This window comes from Canis lupus, chromosome 7 (genome assembly GCF_003254725.2).
Source record: "Canis lupus dingo isolate Sandy chromosome 7, ASM325472v2, whole genome shotgun sequence".
Taxonomy (NCBI): Eukaryota; Metazoa; Chordata; class Mammalia; order Carnivora; family Canidae; genus Canis; species Canis lupus.
Window position 1 is genome coordinate 50,037,951 of NC_064249.1, and position 26,279 is coordinate 50,064,229.

Sequence of the window (26,279 nt, forward strand, 5' to 3'; positions counted from 1 at the left end):
CATGATAGATATTCCTGCAACTCTAAAACAACCTCTGATGCTACTGATGGAAGCCAGTTCTCAGGCTAAATGAAGCATGATGCCCTACTGTGACAAATCCAATTAATCTATTTCTTCAACAGCATTTATTGACTACTTTTAATAAATAGCATACCTAAGCGACGATAGGAATTACTGTGTCAAGAGGTGCTTCTGAAGTGACCTGTGTATTCTAAGTTCCAGAATTTGACTTTAGCTCTTAGCATGTCCCCCTTGGAGTAAACATCTAGCCTACTGAGATCTTAAGCATTTGTGAACACAAAATAAATATAATACAAATCATAACTTAAATTGGAGTCCACAGTCACAAGGAAGATAACATGAATGGACCCTCATCTGTTTTTATCAGCTTGATGCTGTGTCACTCTCAGATACCCTCTTTTACTCCACTAGTTCCCCATTACACAGAAGTTTGAGTTTGAAAGGTCACTGCCTTATGGCTTTTATGCTGCTTGCTATGAAGTCTCTGCCTGTCTGCAACTATCTAAAGTTCAAAAGTAAAATAAAATTTTTCAACAGCTGTGGCATCGCTATAAAAAATACTCCCCATTTGTAATTTCTTACTAGAATAATCTTTACAATAAAAAAGACAAAACAGAAAAGAAACATAAGTTAGGTACTCTGTCCTTTATCGTATGTTCCAAAATGTCTGTAATACTTAGAAATAATCTACAAAATAATTTCCCTTTTTTAAAGTTTGAGAAAGTATAGAAATCACATCTACCTTAGTATAAAATTATGTTTTTTTTTTGAGGACAGACGCTCTCTGAAATAAAGTTCCTGACTCAAGGCAAAATCATTTCATCAATACACACATTTCATGTGTTTATTTTCATACAAAATCTACCTCCACATTCCAGCTATTTATTTCTTGTACATGATATAAAAGGTAGATATGCTAGAAGCTAAGGGGAAAAATATGAGTGATACATTGTTTTATACAAGAGTGTGGATTTCATAAAACACAGGGGAGAATTGAGGCTATCAAGAAACTTGTGGGAAAAGTTATTTGTAAGGAAGTGTTTCAAATATAAGATGAAGGACTTAGGAAAAAGAAAGAATCTTTTCTGTTACCACAAAAGCCCGTGCCTTGAGATATTGGCTCTGGTTAACTAAAATAATATAGTTGAAAAAATAACTCTATATTATTATAGAGAGTAGTATAAGAAACTCTCTCATAGATAACAGGTTAGTGACAGAAACATTTTGACATACCCACTTTGAAACTTTTGTTTAGGAAAGTACCTTATTAGATTCCTCTCCCTCTCTTTCTAGAGGAAAAGCCTGTCTCAACACTGATGTGATTTTTTTTTTTACAAAGTTATGTAATTGACATCGTATTGTACAGCTCCTTCTACAACTTTTTTCAATATTATTTTTTGAAATTTATCAATTCATATATGTAGCTCTATCATTTTATATGTATATCTATCAAGTATTCCATTGCAAGAAAATGCCACAATTTATTTATCCCTTTTCCTGTTTATAACATTTAGGTGGTTTCAATTTTTCTCTGTGCTGTAAAAATCACTCATGTACATTCTTCCCCAAGTCATCAGCTATGATTTCTCTGGAGTATATGCTTGTGAGTGGAATTGCTTGGTCTCAGAGAACGAAGCCGTTAGCCGTTAAATATATTATAAATTAACAAACTGCCCTTGTAAGTTGCACTGATTTATATCACAATCAATGCAATGAAAAAGTCCCCCTTGCAATAATCAGGGCTTCTCCTAGAGGATGATAGCACATTCTGAGAGACATTGGAATTTGTGGGGAAATTTTGGGTTGTCATAACAGCTAGAAAGTGCTACTGGCATTAAGTGGGTAGGGTCAGGAAAATGGGATGACTAACAGTGCATGTCACAATCTCTCCGAACAAGAATTGTTCTTCTCCTCAAAGATATTTTAAGAATATAATTGGACATTTATGAAGATGAGCAAAACAGAACTAAATAAAAAAATCCAAACTTGTGTGTAATTATCAGAGCTATGAATTAGCTTGTAGCTTCCATATAAATCCAAAGAACTTTTTGCTTAGTTTTAATCTATGCTGCATTTTCAGTGACTAGAACACTGTATAAACTGTAGAAAGACATACTTTTTTTTTCTTTTGCTGGGAGATAGAGATATGCATAAAAATCAGTACTTAAAAAAACTTCACAAAGCACGTTACTAATGACGACAATATCCATGATCAATAAATTGTCTACTAAATATGCCAGGATCTGTCCTGTACTTCTTGCTGTCCTTTTCACCGTGATATGGATGCAAATGCCTGACATTATGCTGTCATGACCAAATATTTATGTATTAAAGAGTACAATCATATTATAAGCTACTTTCTTTTATTTATTCTTTCATATTTTATTTATAATATTATATATTATGACATTATGATATTATGTTATTGGGTTTTTCAAAGTATATGTAGAGGCAGGTAATATTACTTGAGCTCTATACTAGGCTACTAAAGGAGACATTATGCCCAACACATGGTATTGGCAGACATTTAAAATTTTGCCAATCAGATGCAGGTGACATATTTTATTTTTCACTTTCTTGATGAATTTAGGTTGAACACCTTTTCATATCGTTACTGAACTTTTTTTTTCTCTTTAATATATCATGTTCATAACCTTTGAGTTGTTTGTAGCTTCCTTACTGATTTCTAAATTTTGTTTTAAGATTTTATGTTTTAAGGAATGTCTACACCCAGTATGGGGCTCAACTTACAACCCCAAGATTGAGAGTCATGTGGTCGACTGACTGAGTCAGCCAGGGGCCCCTGCTAATTCTTAATATATACCATAGAATAAACATTTGTCATTTAAATACATTATAAATATTTTCTTGTCATTTGTTGGCCTTCAACTTTGCTTATTATGCCTTTATTTTGGTAGAGAGGTTTAAATTTTATTGTACCATGTTTTAGTATATTTAAACTGTTCTAAGACTTTTACACAAAATTAATGCTTTCTGAGATAAATCTTTCTTTTCCTCAGGAATTTATATCTATATATCTCTGATCTTTCATATTTACCTTTGCTATTTTGAAGAAAATGCTAATTGTGTGCTGTTTCTTCTTTTCTCACTTCCCTCTCCGTTTTCTTACCTGTTTTTGTCTCAAGATTTTGGCCTTGCCTCTTGCTCACTGAACCTCGGTCCCTACAGTTGTGGGGCAGGTCTCTTTCCTGCTAAGCTACTGGGGATTTTGCACTTCCTGTCATCCAGCCAGCTATTGTTTGTTACATTTTCTGATCATATAGCTTTGACCTTGTCTTTATTCTTTTATAGATTCTTAAGTTTCTGCTTCCTGAAGCCATTTTGGAGTAGACTGTTCTGGCCACTGAACTGTGGTGGCTTTAAGCAGATGATCCATTACTGAATATCATTGCCATTATCTGTTCACAGTCTTGGATACCAGCAGGCCTGACACCATAGCTGTGCTCACAGTTCTCTGCATTTGTTCTATTTCTGGTCCGTGAAAGCATATGATGTGGTTTGGAACCTGCATACAGTATGCTTTTGTTGTTGCCATTGCTGTTCACTCCTGTATATTTTCTTTATTGTGCTACATATTTGAACCATGAGCTTTGCCCCAAGTTGCAAACTTACACTCTTGAGTAGAATTTGAGTACACATTTTGAGAAAAAGGAGATAGATTGTACATTTGTTAAATGCCACACATTCAAACATGTACACACTACACCTGGGAAGCGAGAGCGCTTGTCCTAGTGATCAGGAAGCTATATCCCAGCCTTATGAACAAGCATAACTCCATCCCTTCCTGAGGCAAGACTGTAATTTCTTAATAACAACCCAAGGTTTCAAGTTAATGGAGCTGCCACAGAGGCAGTGAGTGTAACTGAGACCCCCTAAGTGTTTATGCGCTCTTGTCTTACCTATTTATTTTCATTTGTGAGTCTAGGTTGAGAGTGATAATTGTTTAATTGTGCATATTGGCTTTTTCATTTTTTAAATTTAACGTTTCACAATGTTTTTAATCTAAAAGAATGTCTCATGCTGTGATAATCAACATGATAAAATGGAAAAATAAATAAATAGCCCACATTTAAAAGATTTCTCTTATCTACCAACAAGCCCTATCACTGACTGTAAACTTAATTGCAATATATTTCCTTAATGATCTCCTTTAATTGGTTACCCTGCTATGGTATCTTTGGAAAGTTGAAGTTCTGTAACAAATGCATTAGTGGTTAGTTCTCACAGAGAAGCTTATACTGACTGATCAGGCATCTAAAAATAGCATTTCTTCAATATTTAGACATTTTAACAATATTTGTTCTTCCAGTCCATGAGCATGGAATGTCTTTTCATTTCTTTGTGTTGTCTTCAATTTCTTTCATCAATGTTTTATAGTTTTCAGAGTATAGGCCTTTCACTTCTTTGGCTAGGTTTATTCCTAGGTATCTTATTATTTGTGGTGCCATTTCTTCAATATTCAGCCATTATGTGAAAAATGAATATACTTTGATTTTCCTCAAGTTAAATTTCTTCTTACAATCATATAAAAATTGGAAGTAAAGAGAACATGGCCAACAGAAACTGCAACTATTTACAGAATGCTATAAGAAACAATAGACTTTACCTAGAATTTGAGCCTCTTTCAATTTTCTTTGATTGATCAGTTGAGAATTTGAAATTGCAAACTCTTTGAAGACAGAATGTATCTGTTACCCATAATGTCCATACAACTTAGTAATTTACTCACGGCGGTCAGTAAACATTTGCCCAAATAAATGATGAAATTAGTTCTCTTGTGCTCCACCCAGAGACAGAGCTATATGGTGTCACTTTGTTTGTTCCTTCAACTTCTTCATTATAATATTCCCAAAATAAAATGACCTAATGGACCTCCAGAAATTATTAAGCATTAAAAAAGAAAAACTTGAATGTTTAAATCACGTGTATTTTGTGAAGTCAATTTTTATAGAAGTCACCTTTATCAAGATATTCTCCACCCTTGCCTGGAGGACCTCCTCTCCAATGTATTCATAGGCCATGCATTATTCCCTTTACACTTTACATTCTGTTCTTACCATTGTAATTCTTTTCTTACCATTCTGCAACTTTCTTTTTTCACTCAACATTCAAAGTCAATGTGTGTGTGTGTGTGTGTGTGTGTGTGTGTGTATACACACACAGTACTTTTCATTCATTTGTCAAAATGTGAAAAAAGTATTTTTTTAAGTAATCTCTACACCCAGTGTGGGGCTCAAACTCATAACTCTGAGATTGAGGGTTGCATTCTCCCCAACTGAGCCAGCCAGGCACCCTTTAACATGTGAAGATTTTAAATTCTTCTCCCAATGGACATTTCCAGGTTTTTGGTATTGCAAAGGCATTTACTTTTCCAAAGTCATGGAAACTGGACGCGTTATATGCCAACAGTGTGTGATAACTCCTGATTGTCATATCCTTTCTAGCCCTTTGCACAGTTGTGCTTCTAAAGGATCAGTGACTAAATTTATTTACCAAGTCAAGTCTATCCCAATTTATGATTGATAAAACTTATTTTTATATCTTTTCATTCCTTTCTTTTTAAATTTATAAACTTATGTCTGCCTTGGTTCTGTACTAAATGCCATTTTATATTTCATAATTATTTATTTACTACATATACATTTTATTACAAAGTCATTAAGATAACTGAGTATGCATTGTGGTAGTAGTTCTAGTTCCTTACATTTCTCATCTTTAAGTATTTTTTCCTAGATCATTGAATTCCAGTTATTTTCTCTTTCTCCTTCTATCTTCTTTTAGGAGTCATCTCCAAATTCCAAAGTAATATGTTTTCTTTTTGAATTATCCTGATGGGTCATTAAGCTGTTTATCATCATTTCACAACATTGCTTCTTGTTGGCTTTTTTTTTTTTTTGTGTAGCTACCTGGTGACTTGAGCACATGGTCCAGATCACACATCCCTCACTAATTTGATAAATCTAAAGTCTTTTTTTGAGATCTTGATGAAAAATGCTAAATTTGACAGAATCTGACATCTTTTGAAATCCTGGTAGCATATGCTAAATGTGCTCTGTTTTTACACACAGGTGGAGATAACATATTAAATAATCAACTCCTTGCTCTCAACACCATGAAATAGTTTATTTAGTTGGAGCTCTGAAAGTAGTATGTGCTACAAGGCACTGTACTGTAGTGAGAAGAGTATTTTTTGAGATTCCATCCATGTCAACTTTTCCCAGAGTGGAGCTGCTCTCCTTTTCTTCTACCTCTTTATTTTTTCAAATGATTTTCTTTCTTATCTCTCAGAAAAGGAGAGAAAAGAGGATTATTCTTCCATAAACCATGTGCCAAAAATAGTTATGACTTCTGTTTTGCATCCCCACAGTCTTAAAAATTAGAAAAAAAAGATAAACCTGCCCAGTCCAAACAAACTGTCACAGATAGTCTTCCATATCTCCACTTATATCATTATAATCATTAGGATATGAGTATGAAAGAGTGAAGGAAGAGATGGTTTCTCTTTTAGTGGTGAACTGCTCTGTTAGTTGCTGATGGCAGATTCATAATTATGTGACTGAGAGGATTAAAGGTTTATGGATATTAGGACCAGATGAACAGAAAATAACTGCCATGATGGCATCAGTGGATGTCTGCGAGGCTCCACAGTAACTGGTCCAGAACCGAAAAATTCAGTCAAGAGACAGCTGCTTGTTGCCAGTTGCCAAAGTGGACACGTCCCAAATTTTAACCAAAATAGGTCTAGTCAATATTATTTCAAAACAGCCTGTCAAATTAGGTAAAACAACTACTGAAAAGAGTAAGCTGAATCTTTTGCTAGACTGAATTTACTGGTGAGCCCAAACAAAATATCCGTCTGTTTTCTCTTTCAACCCATAAATGTTTATTGAGAGCTAACCAATTCATACTCAGTAATGAACAAGACAGATGAGTTCCTGCACATGGATAGCTTTTGTTCTAGAAGCTGGGGAGAGAAAGTGAGTTTCACCTGCTGGAGTTTGAAACTAAACGTTTTATGGTAGCTGTCTTTGAAAAATGGAGTAGTTCTTAGATTAAGAAACATCATACAGAACAAATCTAAAACATTTGTTAAAATATTATCTTGTTAGTTTCAGCTCTATTAGCTGCAACACCTTATCCCTGTAACCCAAAAGGTGGACTCAAACCAGCAGTCTCCCATATCACATGGAAAGCAGATAAAAATACAGATTTTTGAACCTCATCCCAAATCTATTGTTTCAGAAATTTAGATTCCAATTCAGGCTAAAATTTAAGGAACAGTTAGTGTATAACAAAGTCATCTATAGGACTCACACATTGCAGACCACTGGACCTCATACCCAGAGTTTCAGATTCAGAAGGACTAAAGGGAGCTTGAGAATTTACATTTTTTATAATTTACATTTTTAATGAGTTTCTGGGTGATGCTGAGATGGTGGTATGAGGACCATACTTGAAGGACTACTGGCTTATTGGTAGCCATCCTGGATGAACATTACATGAAAATTATCTGGAAGGTTTTAAAAACACCAGTATTTGGACTCTACCCCAGAACAATTAAAGCAGAATCTCTGCATTTGTGCCCAGACTTTGCATTTAAAAAATGAATTCCATGTGATTCTGATGTATATCCAGAGTTAAGGAAGTATGCTTTAAGAAAATCACTCCATCTCCCTGTGCTACCCTTTAGCACACAAGTAGAATGCTATTCTTCCTACTAAAAACCATCAGGAATTTGAAGCAGAACTCAGTTTTAAGCTTTTTCTACATAATGCTCCCCCCAAAGCAATAGTAAAATGAAAAAAAAATCAATGAAACATATTATCTAGCATTATCTAGGTCAAAATAATATATTAAAACCCTAGGTATTCTGCAGAATTCAACTTAATAAGCAACTCTCAACTATATTGAAACTTTTTTCCAACTGGGACACATGTGTAAATACAACTCTAACAGTTTTCATTTTTTAGGAAGACATGAATATGGGTCGTGGCATAAACATTAATCACAGTTTCACATCTTGCATTGTAGTGGAATAGAAATGCAAAAATATTTACGTTATGGATGTACTCAAAAAAACGATAAATCCCTTAGCTGGCACTGAGGCCATTACATCCACTAGTCAAGATGAAGTTGGTAACCTGCTCTTGGAGTGAAGAGCAAATGGCAATTTGTCTGGGGGAGCTAATTCTTGCTGTGTCTAGGAGACTGTGGCCTCTCTTCTCAGTCTTCTGTTCTGCAGGGAACCAGTGGGCCTTGGGGGGCTCTTTGTTTACTATCTTAGTTCTTTTCCATTACAGTAAGCACCAGTCCTATAAGTTATTCTGTTCCCCAGACTAGTCTCCTGTGGCTTTAAAGCTCTCCAAATGCCACAAGTTCTCAATACCCCCACTTCCCAACTCCCCTGCAGAATTTTTAAGTGACAAGAAGCTGGAAAAATACAGATGGCATAATTATATATTTTGCAGTTGATTAATCACCACAAAACATTAATCACATTTTGTATAACAATACATAATCAAATTCTTTATAGTAGAAATTAAGTTTCTTTCTGATAGAAAATGGATTCCTTTAGGATATTGACAGGGTTTTTCAGCATCTGTTTGGCTCCCATTCCACATCTGCATTTGATTTTTGTCTGCTTTAGGGCTTAGTAAAGTGTGGCTTAAAGGTTGTTTTATAACTATAAATGTATGTGCTAATAGAAGAATTTGTTGAAAGGAAAATATTTGCACAAGTTAGATACTATAAATATATTTTTTCCAGGCCATAACATGTTTCTTTAGTGAAAACCATTGGATTTTGTTTTCCTAAAGAGTAATCCCACTGAAATCAAATATAAATTATACATGTGTTTTTTTTCTCTTAATAGCTATTGAGATAAATTCTTAATCTTGTAATTAGCTTTATATTAGTATGAGATAAAATCCATAGTATAACTTTTATAGAAATAATGTTTTTACGATATAAGTGCCTAATTTCTTATTATAAGATAATCAAACAAGTTGTATGTTATCAATTTGTGTATGCATATAAGTATTTATAATCATTTGCAAAATAACAACAAATGTATACACATTACATATATTATACATGAGCATATACAAACTTAAAGCTTGCCTCACTCTTTTACTATTTGGAATTTACAAACTGAAATTATCATACTTCTTAGTAGTTTCAGTCATTCAAAAATAGTTATATATATTTGCCTGTATTTATATCTTTATTATGCCTCTAGGAAAAATTATGAAACAAAGATGTACATCCTCTATTTTCAAGTGTTTCATTAGAAGACCATGAGCATATGAAATAAGGGAATTTTCCAAAGCAAATATAAACAATAATATAATAATTCATATATACATTATTAGATGTGCGTGTGTGTGTGTATGATGCTACTTTTATTTCACCACTATTACATAGCTGGCCTGTAGAACTCAAATAATTCAATAATATTGAAACTCATATACATTTATTACAGCATGGGTAAATATATAAACATTAATTTATCTCTAAAGTACTATTGAAGAAAAAAATGTAAGGGAAACATAATTTTAGGTTGGATGATTTGGATCAGAGAGAGGAATCATGCCATGTAATCTGATTACTGGAAAGACAAGCAAAATGTGCTAATAATAATTGAGAAGAATGGTCCCATGCATAGGGTAGAAGAGGAAAGAAGATGAAATCTCTATAGAGAGAGTAAAAAGATAAACCTGACCAGAGCAGACGAGGCATGCTGAAGAATGGTTTTAAAAAGCATGATTATATATGTTTCTAATAAATGACATTTGTTTCCAGTTTTATTTAAAATTAACTTAACCACTGAAACTTGGCTACCAAGCGCAGCCTCTGGAATGATTAATACTATATGATAATATTCATCCCCAGAATTTGGGTCTCCTGGCAGTGTTATCTATGAAAGGCGGTTGGAGAAACTGGCATGTCCTCTTACCTGCAGGTACATATGACCTCTCACACCCCCAAGAGCCTGCAGACTGCATTTCCAAGAGACCACTGCAGAGATTTCCACAGCACCTCTGCTTCTCTAATGACATGGGCACAAGATTCCACCCTTATTTCACATTCAGCCAATGCAGCTCTGCACATGGAAAGGTAAGCAGTGCAGGCTTGATAAGCTTGCCTTTTGAACAAATAATTTGTCAGTCTGTGTTGGGAACTGGGATGTTACTAGTTCTGTGAAGCACTTTTAGTGCTGTGAAAAGTGGTATACAAATAAAATGATTGATGCCCTGTCAATAGGAACTTCAGGAAGAGGATCAAACAGAGCAGTTTCTTTTGAAGTAGGGATGGATGTGGGGGGAAAGGTGTTAGATTTTACTTTTCTATCTATCACAAACCCCAAAGCATCATTCCAGCAAGAAAAGAACCTGGTATCTGAACAAGGCAGAACACAGTTTCTTAGCAGTAGACACATCCCAGTGAAAAACACAAAAGCTGGATTTGTAAAAATCCATTCATAAGGATTTTATTGTAATTTTTTTCCCATCACTGGAATGATGTTGGCTGGAGCGCTTACATATCTTCATGCTTTCTTCTTTTTTGCCTCTATTTTTCATAGGCTTTTAAACTTTCCTTTAAAATGGCCAGATTACCATTTCTAAGGACATTTGGCTATGAAAAATATCAGTAAGATAACTTAGGAAATTGCTGGATATTAAATAAATATATGCAATAAATTGCATTTCTGTAAAATAGGTATATTAAAAATGTAAAAAATTAAAAATCACACCATACCACCAAAAATTGAAAATAATTCATATGACTTTTAAAAAAATACAGACTTTATAAAGTCTTATGAACAAAAAGTATAGACCTTTATTAGAAGATATTAGAAAATATTTAAATAAATGGAGTTATATACAGTGCTTACAGATAAAAGGATACAAAGTTGAAAAAATGTAATTTCTCCCTAAATATACTATAACTTCAACACAATTATAATAAAAATCCCAGCAGGGCTTTTTTTTAATGATAAGTTGGTTCTAAAAATGTATGCAAGAGCAAAGTACAAGAATAAACAATAAACAGTACATTCCAGATATCAAGAATCGATAAGACATTCCCAAATATAAATAATTATTGTAAAGTCAAAGTAATTCATCCATGGGGAAAGTGGAAGCAAAATAATAAAAGAAAAGAAATGCTACAAAGTTAGAAACAGACCCAGGTCTAGGGGAAAGTTGGTTAACGACCAGGTACACTGCTAAGTAGTAGGGAAAAAACATCTTTAATAAATTTTTCCACAACAATCACTGATCCATAGAAAATGTATTCAAATCTCTACCTCACACTATTAATAGTAATCACTGAGCTAGGTTAAAAATTTAAACATAAGTGTCCAAATTATAAAGACAAAATTACAAGATAATATAAAAGGATATTTTAAAGACCTTGGCCTAAAAAGTAATTCCTTAAATAAGACTTAATAAATGCAACCCACAAAAGATAAATAAATATGAATACATTAAACTTAACATTTCAATTTCTCCAAAAGGTCATTAAGCAAATAAAGACACAATGCAAACTGGAGGAAGATATTTTAAACATATACAACTAATGAAGATTAGATCTAGAATACATAAAGAACTTCTCTTAATAAGAAGATGATTTTAGTGGGGATCCCTGACTGGCTCAGCAGTTTAGTGCCTGCCTTCGGCCCAGGGCATGATCCTGGAGTCCTGGGAACGAGTCCCACATCAGGCTCCCTGCATGGAGCCTGCTTCTCCCTCTGCCTGTGTCTCTGCCTTTCTATGTCTCTCATGAATAAATAAAATCTTTTTTAAAAAAATAGATGATTTTAAGATTTTTTGGTTTATTTAGAGAAGATTTTTGTAACACCTACACACACACACACACACACACACACACTATGGTCAACTAGTTGGCATTTCTCAGAAGAGGAAGGAGAGATATTACATAATCCCATGAAAAGAACTTCAATTTGTCAATAATCAGCACAGTGAAATGTAAAATCTCTATGGAGGTATGTTGCAGTACCAACACACTGTTAGAAAATAAGAGTCAGGCAAGTGTCGATGCTGCCTGAAGGTCAGTGGTTTTTGCATATTGCTGGGGGGACTGAATATTGATAAAATGACTTTGGCAAATAATTTGGCATTTTCTACTAAAAACATTAATTCTTACACTTTGAGACTTAACCATGTCATTCTTAGTTATTTATCCCAGAGAAATTCTTTCACATGTGCACTTTGACAGGGTCAAAAATATACATAACAGCATTGTGTGTACTAACAAAAAGTATTTGGCCTTTCCACATAGAAAATGATAAATACATTGTCCTACATGCATACAACGTAATTCTCTAAAACAGTAAAAATAAATTAACTAAAGCTATAATGCTGTCTTATAAATACAGCATCTATATCCATATCTACAACTATCAAACTAGTATCCATTTATTTCACATGAATATATTTGGTGCACATGTTTCTGTATAGATTACCATGTTGTTTAGATCTGAACTTCAAATTGAGACCCTTTCCTGTCTAACTCTACAAATGCTGCAAAATCAGAGAAGGACAAGTCCTTGGCTGTCTGATGTTTGAACCTCAACATAGAGCATGTGTCTCTTCTACAACATCCCTGACTTCTGGTCACTTTCACTCCAGTTTGTCCTGTGCATTCAAAACCTCACAGGATATATTTTTTTTTCTAATTGTTGAGACAGCTCTGTTGCAAATGAGCAGGAGATATAGCTTTATAATTTCCATTCCTTGTATCTTTGTATGTCCAATGTGACTTAATTTTCTTGGTGTTAAATGTACTTCTTTTGATCTTTTATGTATGTGAGATTGGCTGCTTAGCTCTCCATAATCTGAATCATATTTCTCCTATTTTGGAATCTCTCTAATTGTCCTTCTTAAAGAGGATGCCCAAATTGAGTTCCAAATTTCAGAAGACAGCTGAGCAACTCAAAAACCAATGGCAGTATTTGGCAGGTCTTTGATCTGGATGATATAGGTCATTCTCTCCCTTCAGTCATTATACATTCATCTACTCATTCATCTAGTGATGAGGAATTGAGAATCAAAATCCAAACATAGTCTGCCCTCTCACAATTTAGGGTACATGTGACCTTGGCAGGATTTGGAAATGAAGGATATTTTTATTGAGTTCGTCCAAAATTATAATAGAACTTATAGCAAAGGAGACATTCTTAATTCTAATTGGGGAGTTTAACTGCTATTTGCTACAACAGCCTATACTGCAGATTGTGTAAATAATGCTGTTTTATCACAGAAAATTATCAGGAAATAGACTCCAAGCTAGAAATTTGTTTACCAAAGGTTTATTGCATGACATCTTTAGGATCAAAAAATTAAGGGAGTGAGTGAAGCAGAGTTGAATTGAAGGAGAAGTCAAACTCTGATGCAGTTTCAACAGAGCCTTCAGCCAACCTCATGGAGACTTCTGGAGCTGATGTGGTTTTTCAGACGTGTCTTGACTCCAGCTTTACAGACAGGCCTCTGTACTCTGACACTGAATAGCCACTGGATGTGTGCTGCCCATGGGGAGCAGTGCTAACCTTGGGAGATAGACTCCCTCATCATAGGGCAACTTCAGGGAAGAAAATGCTTCGGGAGCCAGGAAAATGAGACTTGGGTCCTGGAAGAGAATCTGGCACACCACCACACTAATTTACTATATTGTAATTACATATATAATAATGCATATAAAATTAAAATTTTTAGAAAATTACAAAGTCAGAATGCAGAATAAGGATAACTTTCCATAAATGTGTGTACGTTATTTCATGATATGTGTAATACATCCTGTCTTGAAGAATTTCCTTTGTAAACACAACTCCCAAAGCCAAATCCATTTTCTTTTTGTTTTTCTTTATTTCAAAATAACACATTACCCTGGAATGGATTTATGGAAATGTATCACAGAAATGGGAGAGGCCATATGAAAAGGAATGATACTGGACTCAAGGAAAAAAAAATATATATGTATATATACACACACATACACACATACTTATGTGAAATTTAAAAAAATTCTTGCTTAAATGGATTTGAAAATTTGTTGCCCATTTGAAAATAATAATTAACTACCTGAATCTGAGAAATAAAATGATATGAGAATTATTTTGAAAATCAGCAAGGAACATTCTAGATCCCTCTCTTGACTTAACTAATTTTTACACATACTTAGGGCTCTGCAATTCAACACTTCCAGGAATTATTTCTTAACCTAATGGCAAATAAGACCTATCATATCACCTTTCCTCTCACCTCTACATATTCCTGCAGCATCATGAAAACCTTTATCCCACATTATTGGAAATACCCGTCTGTGTTTCTTTTTTCCACTTTAAGTGAAAATTCCTAAAAGATAGGGAGTGTGTCTTTTTCAAATAAGTAATTACAATACATATCACAGGTTTCTGATGTAGCATATATAATCAGCAAATATTTATTAAGAAGGACAGATGAATTCCCTGAATTCCAAATTTCTATATCCAAATGTCTATTTGTTTTTCCACCTGGATGTCATACAGACATTTTTAACTTAACATGCCCCAAACTTATTCCCAATTATTCCCTCTATTCCAAACTTGTTTTTCCCATAGATTTTAATCTCAATAACTGGCAATTCTGCCCTCCCAAGGGGTCAGGTCAAAAAATCTAAAAGTCAACCTAAGTCCCCTTTCTTTTTCTACATTGTACATTAATGCCATCAACAAATGCCACATGCTGTAACTTCAAAATATATCTAGAACCTGACTGCCTCTCCTAACCTATGCTGTAATGCCAAAATGATTTTTATAAAATAAGAGTCAGATTACCCCACTCCTATTCAAAACTTACAATGTACTTCTCATTTTAATCATAGGGAGTACTTCTTCACTTCCTTCAGGGCTCTGCTCAAATGTCATATTCTACTTATGCTTTTCCTTTATTGGTATATATAACATGACAACTCCTTTCCAAATGAAACCCATTCTTCTGTGCCCTATTTTTCTCCACACCACTTATCACCATCTTAAATGTTATCTTATCACGTCTCTTTGTTTTATGTTTGTCTCCATGTCTGGACTGCAGCATTAGTAAGGACAGAAATTTTGCCTTTGTGTTTACTCTATTCCCCCATGCCAAAAAAGAAAGAAAAAGAAGAAAGAAGAAAAGAAAGAAAGAGAGAAAGAGAGAAAGAGAGAAAGAAGAGAGAAAGAGAGAAAGAGAGAGAGAAAGAAGAAAGAAGAAAGAAAGAAAGAAAGAAAGAAAGAAGGAAAGAAAGAAAAAGAAAGAAAGTCTTACATATAATATGTGCTCAACAAATGTGTATTGAATAAATGAATATATAGGTAAATAAATACATGCATAGAGAAATTAATCATCCAACAAATATAAAATGCCAAATATGGGCTAATATCTCTGGAAACAATAGATAAAAAAAAAGAAAATATCACTCTCCTAGTGGAGCTTAAATTCCAGCTGGGGAAGATAGATAATAAATAAGTAAACAAGTGAACCAAACAAGTGACTTATAGGTAATGGCAAGCATTATCCATATTATTAAAGGATGAAGCACAGTGCTATAATAGAGATTAACTAAAGTGGGATGCTGGCTAATTTAGAGGGGGTCTGTACAGTGGTGACATTCAAAAGGATAACAGGAAGAACATCCCTGAACAAGAGAAAGGCAAAAAGAAGTACAAAGATGCCAAGGAAGGAGCAAGCTAGAGGAGCAAGTTGTCCAAAATGCCTGAGTGTGATAAGGATGATGCCCTGAAGGGAGTCAATGAACACAGGGAAATGGAGGGCTTTGTTGGGCAGTAGTATTTGCTGCTTCTTCACTGTTTAACTGCAGTGCTTTGTAACTAACTTCAGTTAAAGCAGAAAACATTGTATAGCAATTTTGCTATTTGTTTATTGTTTTGTCTCCACAATTGACCACAAGCCCCCAGTAAACAGAGCCCATGTCTCTAACCACCAGGAACTATCCCTGATATAGAAGGGTCTCTTACACAAAAATCTGTTGAATAAATGTGATGAGTAAAATTTTTAAACCAGGTAAGAACAACATATACATGAGGCAAACCACTTTAGATGGGGAAGCAGTTCTGCACGATTAAATAATAGATTATCAAAATGGTCCAAAACATTTTGTCCTATATTGTGCTTTATTCGATAAGAACTGAAAACAACCGGATCGAGTGTCACTGTTGCTGCTGTTGTTCTTTTCTATTTTGTTTGATGGTTAATCACTTGGTGATATATTTTGGTCTTAAGGATGTTGGTGACTAGAGAAGAAACTAGTGAAGTAATTCAGTTAAGAATCTATTACACCCAGTGTAGAATGTGTTAATGGTTTTATTTGCAGTTTCCAGAAGTTTTAAAAGGAATTTAAATTTAGATTTATAATAATTCAATCCATTTTTTCTGAATATTAACTGAAGTTGAAATATTAACAAAAATGTAGTGAAATAAACCTATACACAATAAAAAATATAAAACAGATCAACATTGTTAAATTGATTAAACGTGGGGGCCATTAGACTGAAGACACTCTAATGTCCTTACAGCCTGTGTAGGAAAAACAAAATCTAAGTCTGTACATGCCTTAAGATTACAAAATCAAAATGCTGGGGACAACCAATCACAAATAGCCAACTAGGCTTTAAGCTAGAGTGAAGTCAACAATTTCCTTACTTTCCTTCTGCCGTTTCTATAAGTCTAAATGCTTTTTCCTGAGCTCCTGTCAGTGGAGCACCCCTAACCACTTCCAGTTTGGAGCTGCCTGGATCAGTTTTGCTCAGATAAACTCAACATTTGTAATATGCCTCAATTTATCTTTTAACAGGTCTCCTTGAAAAATACAGAAAACATCTTCTTAATTAAGATTTTCACATTTCGCTTGGATAGTCTTAGCCATTTTCTTTTGTTTTGAGAAGGCTTGAATAGATTTTGAAATTTTTAATAGCTTTTGAAAATTTCTTAATAACTTTTGAAATTTTTAAACACTTTTAGATTTTATTCTCTAATTCCTAAAATAGCCTATTAGCTTGGATGTTATAATTCTAATGGTCAAATTAATACTGTTACATTTAAATGCTGGATTAAAATAAAGTAAAATTAATGTTGATGCACAACTAAATTAAAATTTTCCTTAAATTTAAATGAATTGGAACAATTGAATTTTAATTATAATAATATAAATTTAAACTTAAAATTTTAACGAGATTTAATTATATTAAATTTAAAATTCATTTTACTTTAAATTAAATGTTAAATTTAATTACTTTTTAGTTTCAAAAGTATTTGAAAGAAATAACCAGGAATATTCTCACACATTAGAAGTTACTGAATTTTGGATGATAGCAAAGAGAGTTAGACTAATTTTATTTGGTATAAGTTTGCACTAAACTCTAACAAAAAAGATTTCAATCATTCAAAAGAGGAAGCAGGTATTTTTAGGAATAATTACTATATCCTTCTTAAGATTACAACCACAGATTTGAAGTGTATTAAATATAAATGCAATTTTTTAAAGTATTAGGCTATTTGAAAATTACAATAATTCTCATGCTAAACAGGATAGAGTGACAAACAGAAAATGAATTAAAAGACAGGTAGATACTACTAGTTTCAGCAACAATGTGGAGGGAATAAAGCAGAAAACAAAATGCCAAAAATTTTATTACTGATGATAAAATATACTTTTGTGACAATATCTATTACTGAATATAACTAGTAAAATTGTTAAAGATTCATTTTTAATCTGTTACAAATTTGGTGAAATGGTCATTTGGGAAATGGATCATTTTTTGGTGAATCTACTTTCAACTAATTGTTTTTAGTGAATTGACTCAAAGCCAAATAATAAAAGCTGAAACAAAGGTTATAAACTCATGGAAAGGGACAGAATTGTGAGATAGAAATGCCAAAAAAGAATGGGACTTAGTGCCTATTAAAAGGTTTGCCAAAGTCCCATAGCTAGTTAGTGTTCCAACCAGCACTAGAATTCAGGTGGACAGCTTTCTCTCCTGCTGTCTTTTCAGCTATGTAGTACTTGTTACAGGAACCAGAAAAGGTGTAACAACAACTGCCACCAACGTTCATTTTGCTAAAAATTACTAAAAAATGCCTCTGAATAATAACAGTGGTTATCTACTGGATGCAGGACAATAGATTATTTTCATTTTCCTCATTGTGCTTTCTTGTATTCTATAATTATTTTTAATTTACATGCATTATTTTCACATTAAGAAAAATCAGTACAATTTATTACTTTTAATATAGAAAAGTACTAGGAATAATACCCTGTAGCAACATATACTTACTTCATTGATTTGAAATCTACATTATAAGAATTAACTTATTTGCCTGATGAGAATGTGCTTTTTTGTCCATTTGTATACACTGTGATTCCAATAAAATTTTAAGTAGCAGATTGTTATAATTTTGTTGTGTTTAAGTATTACCCAAACAAGATGAATTAGTGAGAATAGGCTAAGTTTATACTGATGCAACAAATAACCCCAAATCTTCATGACTCCATATTTCTCTTTCACAGATACCCTGTGCATGTGTGTGCATGTGCATGGGTGTGCATGCATGCACGCATGTGCGTGTGTATGTGTGTGTGTGAGTGTGTGTATGTTTTGTTTCAGGGCAAGGATGTCTCTCCTCCATAGTACCCACTTTCACTCACTTTTCATAAGCCAGGACAATCCACAAGGCTGAGGGGTCGGCAAGAAAAATGAGAAGTATAGCTTTTTCAGGTTTAGGAAAGAAAGAATAGTTGGCTTCTGGTGAACACTAGTAATCAAAGAAAATATTTTTCTTTTTTTCTTGGGTTATAAGGGAAAAGCTGGATGCCATCTTGGAATATTGCTCATCTGTACTTTCAATCTTGTAACCCTGATTTCCCCCACAAATTCAAAAAAAAAAAAAAAGGAACTTCCTTTGATTCCTTTGACACCTATCAAACACTGAGGATTAGAGGAGGACAAATGAGAGATAATATATGTAAAGCACTTTGACTAGCTCAGCAGGAAGGAGCCATCTACATTCAAGGGACTTTTTAAAAATATGCTAGTGAAACAAGCCCTAGAAAGAGCAAAAGTGGAAAGGTACCATTGTCACACCCCCCTTCTGACCCCCATCAATTTCCCAAGGACCAAAAAGAACAAAACTTTTTAATGTTCAATGTTGCATCTCATGATAATCCATTTCCAGAGCTTGGATTCCAAGACTTCAGCACCTATGGTCCTTCCCACTACCAGGAGTATCACAGCGACAGACTACCTCTGACATCCTTAAGACACTGGCAAGGAAGGATACTGTCTGCTTCACCAACTTTAAAAGTCCTCATGTGGGATCCCTGGGTGGCGCAGCGGTTTAGCGCCTGCCTTTGGCCCAGGGCGCGATCCTGGAGACCCGGGATCGAATCCCATGTCGGGCTCCCGTGCATGGAGCCTGCTTCTCCCTCTGCCTGTGTCTCTGCCTCTCTCTCTCTCTCTCTCTCTCTCTCTCTCTGTGACTATCATAAATAAATAAAAATTAAAAAAAAAGTCCTCATGATTAATATCTGTAACTAATCAGTGTCAGCTGTGCTGTTGACTAGTTAGATTTGCATGTGAAATGCCCCATACAAATAGGTGAATTGTCTTCGTGTGTTTATGGGAAAGGAGCTGTTGGAGAATGAAAATTGGTCCCTAATCTGAAGAGGGGAGATTTTGAATATGGAGTGGAGATGCAAATCTGGCAGTTTGTGACACTGTGAATAAATCTCTTCATGGAGAATTTCTTTAAGATAGGAAGAAAACAAAACAACTCTTTGGCAAGGGAAGGGCTGTATGCTTTACCCAAAAGCTCATGTAACCTTAAAGTTCCTCCACTTATATTATTGTCTCTCCTCTTACTTTCTTAGAAGAAATGGCATTTGACTTTGTTTACAAAATTCTATAGCTTCTTAAAATTTGTTTAGAAAATTCTATAGTTTCTTTTAAGTCTGTATTTGAAAGAATTTTACATTCATGTCCTTCAGTGATCTAACTTCTTACATTTATATCATTACAAGAAAAAGACAACCAATATCACAAAATCAGATAAATATTTTGGTTTCTTTTGTAGTTGTCTGCCAAATTCAGTGGCCAGATTTATGCTTCCAGATAGGCTTCCTATTTTGAATATGGTGACACAACCCCTTCCTAAATTATGTGCTCATGTTTAAGAATTTTATAACAGTACCAAGAAACTGTCTTTCTGCCATTGTGACTCTGAAACAACAAAGTGTTCTCTAACAAGCAGATTCTTGGGACTAATTAAGTGCTATCCACCTGTCAGGCTGAATGTCAATGTGACTTGGGAAGGGGCATCTCCACCCGTGCTATAAAACACAACAAAACTTTCTGAACAAGGTGTATATAAAAATGAAAGAAAGCAAAACAAGGTGGATTTCTTCTCTCATAACCTCTTCCTTGGTCCTAGTCCAAGGAGTGGGAAATGCGTTACAAAGAGAGACCAGAGAAATCAGATTGGTCATTTGACATCCTGCCATATATTCTTTTGGCTTTTGTATTACATGATAATTACTCAGTATGAATAGTGGCATCTCTCCCACATGTCAAGATCAATCAGATGACTGTCATCATTATGTAGAGTTGGTTGCTCTGTTTAATAGAAAAAGTAATGTGGCATTCATGACAATCATGGATAATATTACCTAGACCCTACCAACCCAGTGATGATCCCAAATTACCCCTAACTCTAACTGAGGCTACCATTGACAGGTTACATTAAATTCTAAGAATTAGGTGATTAAGACCAAAGCATTCTCTCTCTCTCACTGCCTCATACGCATCCCCACAAACACATATACAGCAGTCCCCTGCTACCTGTGGAAAATATTTTCCAACACCCCCAGTGGATTCCTGACACCTCAGATAGTACTAGGCCCTAGGTATACTATGTTTTCCCATATACAATCACCGATAACCAAGTTTAATTTAGAAATTAGGCACAGCAAGAGATTAACAACAACAGTAATAAAATAAGATAGGCTTCAGTAAAAGTTAAATGAGTATGGCCTCTCTCATTTTCTCTCTCTCAAATATCTTATATTACCTATTATATCTCATTACTGTCCCTTCTTTTCCTTGTGATAATATGAGAGGACAAAAATGCCTATGTGATGAGATAAAGTGAGGTGAATGACGTGGGCATTGTGAGATGGTATTAGGAGGCTAATATTGACCTTCTACTATTATGTCAGGAGGATCATCTGCTTCTGGAACACAGCTGAAGTAGGGTAACTGAAACTGTGGAGAATGAAATACAAATATGGTAGGATTCTTGTATTTCTTTTTACTTATCTCAATGATTGTTTTTCTTTTACTCAGTCATAATTAACTTTTATTTTTCAGTTACTCTTTAAAAAAGGAGAGGCAAGAGGTTACACTATCACTAGTTAACCCTTTAACAGTTAGCTAATTATTTGTTAGCCCAAAATAAAGCCTCTAGCCTTTTCTAAAGCCTCAGATTTGTAGGAGAGGGCATTGGAGTGGTGGCACAGGTTTGCAACAGAATAGTTCTACTCATATTCTCTTCTTTTATTTTTTCCCCAAGAAGGAGAGGGTTGCACTATTGATTGAAGAGAAGGGACAACATGATGATTAAAAAAAAATATATTGAAAGTTAAATCTCAAACTCCAGTCAAACTGGAGAAAGCTAAACTGCAAACCTTGAAATCAGCAGATCTCTGGCTTTCTTTTTTTTTTTTTTTTTTAGATCTCTGGCTTTCTTGAAGACAAAATACTTCATTTTGCTTTCAGCCCCATTTTTTCCTAACACTATTTTCCTAAAATATAATTTTCATTTCTCATTCTCACGTAATCTCATATATTTTAGAGGTTTTCTTTTCCTTTTCAAAGTTTTGCTTAAATTCTAGTTAGTTAGCACGGTGCAATGTTGGTTTCAGGAGTAGAATTCAGTGACTTACACCTAATGCTCATTACAAGTACCCTTCTTAATACCTATCAGCCCATTCCTCATCCAGGTCGCTCCATCAACCTTGTTTGTTCTCTGTTTTTAAGAGTCTCTATTTCAGTTTTTAAAATTGAATAGATTGAATGTAATTTTGCATTAAAAATTATATTTTCCCATTTGAAAAATATTAAAGACCTCCCTAGAGTGTGGCTAATCAAAGGATGGGACCTGCTATTGTAGAGCAGCTAACCACCCTGGATATTTTATCAGAAAAATACTTGTGTGTGTGTGTGTGTGTGTGTGTGTTTCTGTAGGTATCAAGCAAGAATTATTTCCATTCAAGTTTTCTTTTATTTATTTTTATTTACTTTGTTTTTATAATGTATTTTCAAAATCACATATAGCTTAGGCTCTAGGAAACCCTGGCTCCCTCACTTGACAAACTGTTCCACTGGCAGCTTGCTGTTATGTATTTTCATATTTAAGCAGTGATGTTTTCTCAGAACCACATGCCCTGCAATCTTCGCCATAGGACAGAAATGCACAGACTGTGTAGTCATGAAAGCACTGCCTGCCTCAGACACAAGTGTGCAAAATGAAATCAAGTAAAAACTATCAGTGACCTGGTACTTGTCTCTGTCAGTGGGACAGATCATTCTCCCTTGATGTGTCAGTGAAATAGTGGACACACATTGTTTACCCACACTTTCCTCTTCTGCTTGAAGTTTCTGTAGAGCTGCTAACTGCTACAAGCTAGGCAATGACTTAGACCACTTTGATGTGCAGTTGGGAACAATTAACTTCCCTTTCTCAGAAATTATATCCTTAAATATTCCTTTAGTTTTGGCTTTCTTCTTTCCGTGTTTTGTTGTTGTTGTTGTTTTAAAGCACAGATGGTAGTAGAATGAGTTTTAAGATAGTAACACTTTAGAACAAAATGTTTTATGGAATGACAAGAAATCTAAGAAATTTAGAACTTCAAAGAACTTCAGAAATTGTGCTATCATGTCAATTTTAAGACTGGACTCTGCAGGGATGCCTGGGTGGCTCGGTGGTTGGGTGTCTGCCTTTGGCTCAGGGCCTGATCCTCGGGGTCCTGGGATCGAGTCCTGCATCAGGCTCCTCACTCGGAGCCTGCTTCTCCCTCTGCCTGTGTCTCTGCCTCTCTCTGTGTGTCTCTCATGAATGAATAAATGAAATCCTAAAAAAAAACAAAAAACAAACAAACAAACAAACAAAACCACTGGACTCTACAGAGCTCAGGAAGCTCAGCCAGGAGAAGGAAGGGTATTGGGTGCCAGGGGCTCCTCATCCGCCCAAACTAGCATGCCTCTGTTTCTGTCTGCTCAATACCTGGGAGTCTATGAAAGAAAAATATTCTACCACTAAAAGTTTAAGCCATATATATAAGCCATATAAATATATATATACACACACACACACACACACACACACACACACACACACTTAAACCAGTGATTTAACCAATCTGTTCACTTAAGAGTTGAGGAAGCAAAGTCCCAACATTGTCTAAATAAGCACATAAAAACCAAGACAGGAAATCTGCCTTCCTGGTACCCAATTTTTGTTCCATTTGTTTTCTTTGTTGTTGTTGTTCCCATATGACACTGACTTTGTTGCTTACCACTAAGCCAGGAAAGACTGGGCTGGTCAGGCAAGTGGTTCTAAGACAGGGGAGGAGAGGTAAAAATGGATGGAATGGGAGGGAATAAAAACCCTACTATTCTAATTTCCAAAAGACTATTAGGTTTGGTAGAATGACCAATTTGATGGAAAGATATTTGCATCACCCAGGTGAACAGGGGCCATAAAAGAAATGAATTACCGTTCCATGGGTGAGAAGCACAGTACATAGGTTGGGTTTCTTCTCTGTCAGTGTTGTTTGTTGCAAGAGAGAAAATGTGAATGATGGGCAGAGGGAAGTGGGGCCTGTGGTGAGTTGATGGATAAACATGGGGATTCCTAATCTTCCTTCAGATTCTACTTCACTATGATCTCTACCTTCCTCCCCTGTATTAATGAACACCTTCCATTTATATTTAACACATGTATATCCTATATTTTGACTCCTACGTTACCCCATTCAAATGTATTCACTTGATGACCAATTTCCTGAAGAAGGAGCAAATTGTTGCATCCTGTCTTCTGGGACACTTCTCCCAGGTCTTATAACTGCCTGCTGGCTCAAAGAATGCATGAGGTTATTTTACTGAATCAATATTACTGTCAATAAAATTAAAGGTGAACAATTTAAACAGGCGATTACATGTTTCAGTTGTGAAAAGAGGAGTGCAGAATTCTTGTAGACAGATTGGCTTAGTAGCCTTTTTGACAAAGCCAGTTAGATGGGAAGTGGAGTTCAGCTGTCTTCACTGCTCAGGGAAGGGAGCCATGTCCCTCGCTTTCATAGCAGGCTGCTCCTTGTTTGCTCTCCCTGCTCTGGTGAATGCTTCGATTTGCAGCAGGCCCTATAACATTACCATGCATAACAATCTGTCACTATTATTCATGGCTTTTCTCCAGTCTCCATACTTTTGACATTGCCATTAAAGAGATTCAGTGTGCTTAGTAGCTCTTTAAAAAATAAATAATTGAAAGCTAAATTATATTAAACCGGGCCAATGCTGACCCCTTCACCTCAGTCCATTGCTATCTCCTTAAATGTATTCCTTCTTAAATCATATTGTAATTTGAAGATGCTGAAGTCTAAGTTTTTTGACTCAAATGCAGTTCCTTCTGATGCATAATTCATTTTCACTTTGTTACTGGTGCTGCACACGCAATCGCTTTTTTGGCAGCTAAATGCAGAATGAAATCAACAACTCTGTAAAGGGTGAGGAATCGGAGTGGACATCTTGGCGGAAGAAATATTAAGCATGTCACAATGTTTTGTACTCTGTCTGGTGAAATGGAGACAAAAACCTCCAACAACCCTCAAGTTAATGTGAGACAATGGCATTTTACGGCTGGAAATTATCTACCACTGATGTCATGCTGATGTTGCATTTAATTATTCTACACATCACAGAAGATGATGACTTTTGAATGTTTTCAAGCCTCACAATTATTTGATGAGCATCTTCTTGGAGTTTGGCTGTTGTTAAGAAAGAAAATGTTCCCTGGTTTGACTGTCATTTATATTCCCTAAGAGTTTAGGAATCCCAAGAAAACACATGACCTTAAAGCAAAGAAAAACTAGCCTGGAATGTCTTGGAGTGATGAGATGGTCAACATAGATAGGAATTTGAATGTCTGGAAAATTAGGTAAATTTAGACCTGCAGCAAAGACAACTAAAATTATTAGCTTTAAATGATGGAGCAAAGTGAGCTAACATCACACAAACTCAGAGAAATACCATTTTATTGGGCCTTTAAAAAAAAACATATATACTCTTTCCTCAAAATAGTTGTAGAATCAGAAAGTTTGCTTCTAGGGCCTTCACATTCCTTTTTTTTTTTCTTAATTAAAAAAAAACATAAACATATTGGCATGTAAAATTTATTTATTTTTTTTTTTTTTTTTTTTTTTTTTTTTTTTTTTTTTTTTTTTTTTTTTTTTTTTTTTTTTTTTTTTGGCATGTAAAATTTAATATCATTTGTGGTATACAAATACCAGAACACATTTTAAACAATTAATATTTAAAAATATATTGTCATAAGAAAATTTATTGTCATGTCCTGCTTCCTGTCCTTTTTTCCTATCCCCTGTGAAATTCTTCTGGCAACTCTGTCCTCAATATCCACCTATTTGGAAAGGCATTTTTTTTAGGTGCTAATCACCTGTTCAGAGCCTGGGAGCACTCCAAATGCATGAACATCTCTCTATTAGTTGGAATTTCATAATGGATGACTATAAGGAAGACTGTTGTATATGTGTGTGTTCAGAGTGTGGGAGGGGAAGGATAGATATTATTCCTCATATTCATACTAATGAAGTTAACCATTTTTTGGTTCTATTTACAAGGCTATCCTACTGTATTGCTTTGGATTTTTCAGAACACCTTAAGAGAAGACAGCTAAAGACAAATTTTCAGAAACAAGGGGAAAACAACCTGAAAGGTTAACTGGTTAGAGGGAGTGTTTGGTCAAGGCTGATTAAAAGAAATAAATCTTTGTAACTTGATGCAAGGACAATGAGTTATGAAATCAGGGCACAGAGGGGTGCATTGTCCTTTCCTTTTCTTATGTATTCAGAGTGACAAATTTGAGATGGAAGAGATTTATGAGGCTCAAGAG

The 26,279-nt window shown here is 34.7% G+C and overlaps 1 long non-coding RNA gene across 2 annotated transcripts in view; it reads left to right on the forward strand.

The window, feature by feature from the left end:
• LOC125755455 (uncharacterized) overlaps nt 1–26,279 on the forward strand; it is a 250,818-nt gene that overhangs the window by 145,877 nt on the left and 78,662 nt on the right. Inside the window, exons 2-3 of one of the 2 annotated variants that reach the window (XR_007412067.1) lie at nt 10,004–10,158; nt 19,272–19,564. This is a non-coding gene — a long non-coding RNA (uncharacterized LOC125755455). Of the gene's footprint in view, nt 1–10,003; nt 10,159–19,271; nt 19,565–26,279 lie in introns of those variants that run through there. The other variant, XR_007412068.1, reaches the window with a different exon arrangement.